Genomic DNA, 8,538 nt, shown 5'->3' on the forward strand with positions numbered 1-8,538 from the left:
AACGCGCACGAATCCAAAGAGACCGTCCTCAACGTTCAAACTTTGGTGCGAGCGATGGTTGGGTCACGTGTTTCATGAAAAGATGGAACATAGTGTTTCGTCGGCGTACAACAGATTCTGCCGGACTTCCAGGCGGATGCAGCAGCTCGGGTTGCTGAGTTTCAGCAAGAAATAAGGAATACTGTCCGAGATCAGCATGTGCAGCGTTTGCTCAACATGAACGAGACATTCATGCAGCTGGATTATCCGCCAAGTTACACAGCTGAACCAAAAGGAACTAAAAATGTGGACATTCGCACGAGCCTTGGCAACCACAAGCTCGGTTGTACGATCGCATTGACAATAGGTACTGGAGGAGTGAAGCTGCCGGCTCAGATCATCTTTCGGGAGCAAGGATACATTCGTCAAATTAGAGACCTCGGTAACATCCCTGATAATATAAGGGTTACGTCATCTAGGACAGGTTGGCAAAACGGGGACACTCTCCAATTTTATTTGGATGAAATTGCACTGCCTGTTGCTCGGGATACGGAACCAGGAGACATGTTACTTATTCTTGACAGGTTTCGTCCACATATGACAGAGGAGTTCACGGTTCCTCTCAGTGAAGCTGGGATGTTATTGGACTTCATTCCAGCTGGATGTACGTCACTGGTACAACCACTGGACTTGACAGTGATTAGAGGATTAAAATGCTTCCTAAGGGCTAAGTGGAGTAACTGGAAATGGAGAAACACAACACCAGATGGACAGTGCCAAAAAATCACTTTAGCGGATGTGGTTACTATAGTCAGCGAAGCATGGGCAGATGTTTCAGCCGAAGCTCCAGACCATGCATTTCGAGCAGCCGGACTTATTGGGGAGGTACAAGCAGGTGAAGAGCTTCTACTTGGAGCTGATGAACTGAGTAGTGACGAAGAGAATAATGATGTTCAGTTCCAGGATGAACCTGAGTTAGATTAACCTGAGTTAAATTCACCCGCCTGATATCTCAATGTAAATAAACGGATATTATTGAAACGAATTTCACTAATTACGTTCTTTAGTTATACATCGGTTGTCCATTTGATAATCATAATTCTGACTCGGTCTTTACGTCTTCTAGCACACTCCCGAAAACACTACCGCTAACATCTTTTTACAGTACTTGCTTGTAAAAAAAACTGCGTTAGCGGGGACGTGTCATATGGACTGTCTCTTAAACTCTCTTATTAATCGAGCGACAATACCTTCAGTAAATTGTATTTGGGTATTATGAAAACAGTCCCAAACACTGCCCGAAATGAGCAAATCTCCATTTCCCAATGGTTCATACTCCAACAAAATGACATAGGCTTACGACCCTTGCCTATGCAAATTATCAAGGCCCTGAAACGTTGAATTCCACAAAAGCAATGGACAGAGACCTTCCCCTAAATAGATCCTCTTTGTGTTAAGCCATGCCCTCATCAGTTTAGCTCCTATTAGTGGTGACTTCGGTTTACACCTTTAATGTTGTTTGGGAACGCCTTCGACGACGAGGTAACTGCGCGAGCACAGTATGTTATAATCATGCGCTGATCTTGGCTGACATTGACAGTGCCTGGTTATAGGTTGTAGTAGACAGAAGAATAAGAGTGTGTCACACTTAATCAGCTTACAAATCAACATCACTGGTTATAGCAGTCCATTTCTTCTAATAAAAGAGACCCTATTGTGTCGTTTCTTTAGAATTCATATTTTGGTTTTAGAATCCCTCCTCCATTGTAATGAATGGGGGCGAAGCCTAATTCCTTGTATTCGTGGGTCAAGAGTACATATGGCTATTGTATGAACACGACGCCACAGAGGGGTGAATATGTCCATCAATCTGATGTGGTCGTCTTCGGTAGTGGCATAAGCCGAAATAATTATGTGGATCTCCGACCATTTCATTCGTTAGAGGCCCCCCAAGCGACCAAGAGAAGTCGAGATGAACCAACTCAAGACGACGCAAGACCACAAAAACGCAGAGCAAAGACATCAACCCCAATGCAGACGACCCTTCGTCACGAGTTCCCGCCGTCGCCAATCATCGGAATCACGTCGCTGCTTGAAGATGAAGCACTCCATCAACCAATGCCAGGTCCAGTCCCGAAAGAGATGCCAGTCCAAACCAAACCCGCACCACCGAGATGCCACCCCAGGCCGACGCCCGCACCGAGATGCCAGACTAAACCCGCGCCACCGAAATGCCAGCCCAATGAGATGCCAGACCAGTCCACCGAGATGACAGACCAAGCCGCTGTCGATGAGTTGCCCGACCTAGCTGCCCATGACATGCCAGACCTAGCTGCCTATGAGCTACCAGACCAAACCACCGATGAGCTGTCAGATCAACGTACTGCTGATGAGATAGCCACCAATGAGATACAAGCACCAGCCAGATAAAATCCAGCAAATCCAGTCATCAAAGAATCATCTATTGCAGAAGCAAGTTTGGTCACACCCGCCGCTGAGGACTTCACGTTATCGTTTGAAGTAATAACCGACGGAACGAAACGTGCGAGACAAAAATTGGTGGATACACGTACAACGTACAGCGAAGACGGAACAACAATACGACGATTGATTGGCAATGCACCGTTAGACCAAAAACAAATCCCTGCAAAGCATCAGTTATCCAGCGCGGAGAAAGTCAATTCACAGTCGGAAAGAACAGTCATAATCATCCCGCCAACCCAGGTTCAGCAATCGCCATCAAAATAACGACGTCGATCAAAGCCAAGGCATCGGAGAACTTATACAAAGCTGCGTCAGCTATTGTGAATGAAGTCATACTTAAAAACCTCGACAACGCTCCGTGCCCAAGTCTTCCGAAACCCGTGAACCTAGCCCGAGCTGCCAATCGTCTACGACAAAAAAACCGACCGAAGGACTCCATCGATCTCGATTTTATCCTCAACGAAGAGAACATTCCTGCCAATTTTTTAAAAGCTGACGTCAGAGTCAAGGACCGGCGACATATAGTATTCGCTTCAAACGAACAACTGGGACTCCTCCGGAACGCCAAAACGTGGTACGCTGATGCAACCTTCAAGCTATGTCGGCATCCGTTTAAACAACTATTTTCGACAAACGCTTTCGTGAGGAGCGGCGATGAAACTAAACAGGTTCCACTGCTATTCGTTATTATGTCGGGGAAAAAGAAGCGTGATTACAAAACCGTGATGGAGAAGATTCGTGAAATTCTGGGGGAGATTCGACTGCAAAACATCGTCATCGACTTCGAGATGGCGATGTGGCGAACATTTAGACGGGTTTTTCCGGGGGTCAAAATTACTGGCTGCCTCTTTCACTGGACGCAGGCCCTGTGGCGAAAGATACAAGAGCTTGGTCTGCAAAAACCATACACCGAGGACAAGGACACTTACAGCTACATTCGAAAATTAATGGCGCTCCCCGTTCTTGCCGGCTGAATCAATAATCGACGCTTCCGACGGCTTGAAATCGAAAGCAAATTCCGAGGAAATCAAACGTTTCGTATCGTACATTGAAACGACTTGGATTCTAAGCGATGATTGGAGACCAGCATCCTGGAGCATCTTTATGTCGCCAATCCGTACGAACAATGACGTCGAAGGTTGGCATAATGCCATCAATCGTCGGGCAGGAGGTCGATGCGCTCTACCATTTTATCAACTAATCGAATTACTTCATCAGGAAGCAAAATAAATTGACAACGTTACACGTGCGGCTGGTGTCAGAGGGCAAATTGAAAAGAATTCAACGGAAAAAATATGTAAAACTACAAGCTAAGGTATTCGACCTGTGGGAGGCTTTCAACAAGGGAGAAAAAACCACGAAGCAGCTACTGAACGCCTGTTCCCACATCAATGGACCTGTTAACTAAATTCTTATTGCATGGACTTAATGAACTGTGCATTCTTGAACAATATTGTGAAAATGCTTTGATTTTTAAATGTGCCACAGCAAGGGTTTTTTATATTATTTTTGGTAAATATTATTTTAAGTACACAAGATGTTTTTATAGTAAATATAAAAATAAAGGGTCAAAAGAAAGTTTTCTAAATGTAAATTAAACATATGCAGAAGTTGTAAATGTTTTATTGTAAATATTATTATTGTAAATACTATTGAGTGATACAAATAAAAGGTTAATTGTGAATACATGATTCTATGCGTCTTGTTTTTACCCAATCCCCTTAAATTTGGTTTCTTAAATTTGGTGCTTTGCCAGTATTCTGCTGCATGAAATGGAAATTTGAAAAAAGGAAACTATGCATGTCCATTTCTGACTGAAAGGCTTCTTCAGCTGGCATGGCAGACCTGAAAATAGGAGATGAATGTTAGTCGCAATTCAGAGCATGCCCAATCCCCTCCCCACTCATCCTGACTTTTAAGGTCTTCTTACCGTCATTCCTACGTTAGCCGCACACCCTATAGGAATGACGGTAAGAAGACATGTGAAAAGTCATGCTCCCACTTAACGTTAATACATTTAAAATTAGAATTGCCGTGGGGACATCTTGTTGCCGAAGGACTAGCAAAGACATAATAGCAAGAGTTCATAACAAGTCCCAACAGTGACCAAATAAAGTTATCGACTATATAGTGATTGAACCATAGCCACATTTAACAATTTCATGAATTTGACTCGGTACATGATACGGTACCTGCAACCCCTCTCGTTCATGGACTGACTCAAAACCAATCCAGCTGAGCATACTGGGAGCCGCCTCTGTTACGAGCTCTGTTACAAAGGGTATCAAAGACTTTTGTACTGCAATGACCCATTAAAAAGGTAAAAAAAGATTTAATTCATAACATGAAATAACCGAATAACCATAAGCCAATAGGCCTTTTTACACGGTGCTGGTTCAAGACAACCCTCCTGAACCGTCTCGAGGCGTGTTCGGTTCAGGACGGTTCATTTCGCTTTTACACGGGGACGGTTCGATGATCTGGCCTCGATCCGGCTCCAGGCCGGTTCGTCACTAACATCGTCGATCGATGGCGCTAATCAATCTGCTGGCGGTGGAGGTACGAAAATATCACAACAACAAATAATACAAAATGGTTTACGATGGCGCCGGTGAGATGCAGAGTTGCTTTGGTGGTGTTTACAGCATTTGTATGGAAGAAGAAAGCTCTTGCAAGAAGACGGACACGATATGCAATTGCACAACCTCCACCTTCGTTTGTAGATAGAAGTAAAAGGATGATACGGGCGTATAAATAATTCGACAAAATCTCTCGATAAATTGAAGATTTCACAGCAGTTTCTTTGCGCGGAAAATTTCATGCCAGGAACACGGCAGCTATTCCCGCGAATGACGTCACGCGAGTACCGTGTGCAAACCGGCTCGGAGCCGGTTCGCTTTTACACGCATAAATAAACCCTCCTCCACCGGCCTACACCGGCCTGCACCGACCCGAGACCGGCGATCGGAACCCGCCTCGGACCAGGAGGGTTCAGGACGGTAGGTTCGCTTTTACACGAGGGAAAATAAACCGGCTGGTACCTGAACTGGTCTCGATCCGGCTTGAACCCGCACCGTGTAAAAACGCCTTATGTAGCGAAACGACCGAACTATGTAGCGAACTGGCATGTAGCGAAATGGTCGTGTAGCGAAACGACCGCAATTCCTTGTATTTCATGTCAACATTTTGGGTCTGGGTCAATCCAGTCCATGCCATGCGTCCCGCGGCAGGGGCACGTCTGACGTCATGCCCTGAGGGGTCCACCACACTGTCTAGTGAGACCTGCAGTCAGTGGTGATCCTAAAAAATCCAATATCGAACGCTTCAACTGAAACGAAGAACGTTCTATTGAGCGAATGTCATAATTGACTGAATGTGTCTTACACAATAATCAAGCAAAATGAATAGGCAGGCATATCGCGCTTCGTTTTGTAGACATTTCGCTGAGAGTTGGTAAAACTTCCAAGCAATCGATGACGTCATCGTCTAATGAATATTCTTGTGTCATTTGCCAGACTGAGCGGAGCGAGCGATGCCATGTCCGTCAACACATGGCTAGTGGAGACTGATAGCAGTGACGCACTGGGCAAGCGATAGCTTAATCGAGCTTTAACTCGCTCATCGAGGGTCATTTGCCTGGTTATAGGTTGTAGTAGACAGAAGAAGAGTGTGTCACACTTAATCAGCTTACAAAGCCCATTAGTAGGATCAAAATATGAAATAAACAGGCCAACCCCAAAAAAATTGCAAGAAAACGTTTTATGGTGTTATTCTGTAGATATTAGTTCAGAGAACAACATATCAAAAGTTGGCAGAAATTGAGCCTCCGCAAAGGGTCTAAATATGACGTATACATCGTATACATCTCTCTCAATACCTGTTTATGCAGGAATTGTGTCCCCTAATTAGTGCATGTTTTTAGGAAGATCAAGTTGTTTATGTGAGATACTACCGGACCAGTGGATGACCTTCTGGTGACATTTCAACTGACACAAATCTTGTCATAGAACCCTGGCATTAGGTATGACGTCATAAAATTTTTCGAAAACAATCCTAGTTAAGACTTGTTTGTCTGAGATTTTAACTTGGGAACCGGGAAAAGAGAATGTGAATCTTAGGAAAGGTCTTTGGAAAAGAATCGATTACTATTATTATTATTTTATCATCAAAACCATTTTTTCTAGCGCTTAACGTTAAAATAAACTTCAAAGCGCTTTACAATACTCAAGATTCACCGATCTAACACCACTTTGGAATATGCAAGCCAAGCCCCCATATGATGCCTTTTGTCGTTCGATGCCATCCAGCATTGTTCAATCGAGATAGCCAATAGGGGGGCGACACCAAGTTGTCTAACATTTCTGATAGTCTTTGTGTCGATTTCACAGCAAGACAGGTTCAGAATGACAGGTAGAGGCCATGAGCCAATCAGGTGTGAAGGGGCCTTGGCCAGTTCAATGTGCATTGTGCTTGCGACGGTCATGCCCAGAGACAATGAACCGGTGTTAGATCGGTGAGTCTGGAGTATGTATACCGCATGTGCAGAGTATATTTTCTTCGTTGAATTTTTGGTCGTTCTATTATCGTTTTGCACCTCCGGTTTTTTAGTCGAATTTGAACATTGATAAATCAGACGTCGTTTGATAATGATCTTAGACAGTTGGACTATATGATTTGATGGTATTATATGGAACTGTAATATAGTTTCGAAACAAATACAATAAAACTAGCCCATCTAGCTGCCTAACAGAATAATTGATCAGTATAATATAAATTTCGGTTATCGTCCTCCTGGCAAAATTTCAATTTCACGAGACTCTAAAACTACTGACACATCTAAAACGGTTGGCCCTTTCACTAAATGTTTGAATGATGTCATCACAGATTATGTACAGGGTGTCTCAAATTCGTTTAGCAAAAAGTCTGACAGTAGCACAGATGAGTCAATCAAAACATGCATACAATTTCGCTTGGCCATGTAGCCGAAGCTTGTAAGTTATCTTCTCAGTTTGCAACTTTTCGACTCAGACTCGGACTTCCTTTTGTAACTCAGATTTTTTTTTCAATGAAAGCCCCTCGTCTTCCGCGATGACAGCATGTGTCAGTGTTGCTCTTTGGCGTATCACATTTGGAAATGATTTAAACGTCGTACTAAGGATTTCTCTTCAGATGTCCGGGTGCTCTTGACTGATGATTGGAATAAATGAAATCTTAAAAAGACATTGAAAGTGCACACGAATTCATGGACACAAAACAATAATAACCTTGAGATCGCACAGATTTAGAAGTGAGATAAACTGAGTAGAGCGGAACATGTCTAAATTCAATGCACAACGTCAAGGTACGCAAAAACATACCTCTTTTTTTTGTGCCAAAATCCGGACTTCTGCCCATTTTTCCCCCCGAAATTTTCCAAATTTCTGTCAATTCTCATGGGTGCTTTTTTGGGGTTCACACACAGCAAATTTTAACCATGTCGTGTGTATATTATTACATGTCCAGCTACCGAGTAAATATGCTCTTGACTCGATCTAAGACCGTTTCTCGATATGCAAGCCAATATATCATGCGCAATGTCACCAAATGCCATTCAATATTCTTCAGTCGGGATGGAGAATTGGTGGGCAACACCAATTTGTAAGAGTTCAAGATGGCAGGCCCATAAGGATTTCACTGTGATTTCGTTTGAAATTTATCGACCACACTATAACCGCTGATATACTCTCAACTCGGCTGTATAAGACCAGATCATATATTTCTTGTCCGCCCATTATATGTTAATCATACATGTAGGATTACCCAAAATCACGATTCCAAACAATGAGGTCTGACGATAATTTGTATAGGCCTAACACCCCTAACCTGGATGAATATCCTTGTGAATAAACATCATAAATGTGGTATTGGAAGGTACACTCATCAAAGAAAGTTAAGGACCCCTTTTTATTTTTAACATATTTTTTTACAGCACATATTATGGACCAGAAAATGCCTAAATATAAATGTCCTATGACCTCCAAGACACAGTAATCAATTTCACATGCTGTTTGTTCCAGTTGTTGCATAACTTCTTTC

The sequence above is a fragment of the Lineus longissimus genome, chromosome 4 (assembly GCF_910592395.1).
Source record: "Lineus longissimus chromosome 4, tnLinLong1.2, whole genome shotgun sequence".
NCBI lineage: Eukaryota > Metazoa > Nemertea > Pilidiophora > Heteronemertea > Lineidae > Lineus > Lineus longissimus.